This window comes from Penaeus monodon, chromosome 22 (assembly GCF_015228065.2).
Source record: "Penaeus monodon isolate SGIC_2016 chromosome 22, NSTDA_Pmon_1, whole genome shotgun sequence".
NCBI lineage: Eukaryota > Metazoa > Arthropoda > Malacostraca > Decapoda > Penaeidae > Penaeus > Penaeus monodon.
Window position 1 is genome coordinate 8,387,782 of NC_051407.1, and position 259 is coordinate 8,388,040.

A 259-nucleotide genomic window follows, 5' to 3' on the forward strand; every position below is an offset into this window, starting at 1 on the left:
AGAAGTGTCAAGAAAAACAATGTAACTTTGATTCATTGTTGATACACTCATTTTCCGTGCATGACGCGTGCATATACAGTATATATACATTTTACTCTGATAAACCCTTCAGAGCGTAAGTATGTTGAAGAAAGGTAAGGGAAAATCAGAGATAGAGTTTTTCTATATATATTTGTGTCGATGAGTAGGTCCACGTATATGTATACATACACGAGATTAGGTTTCATGATATTCGTAAAAAAGGGAGGAATTTTCTTTC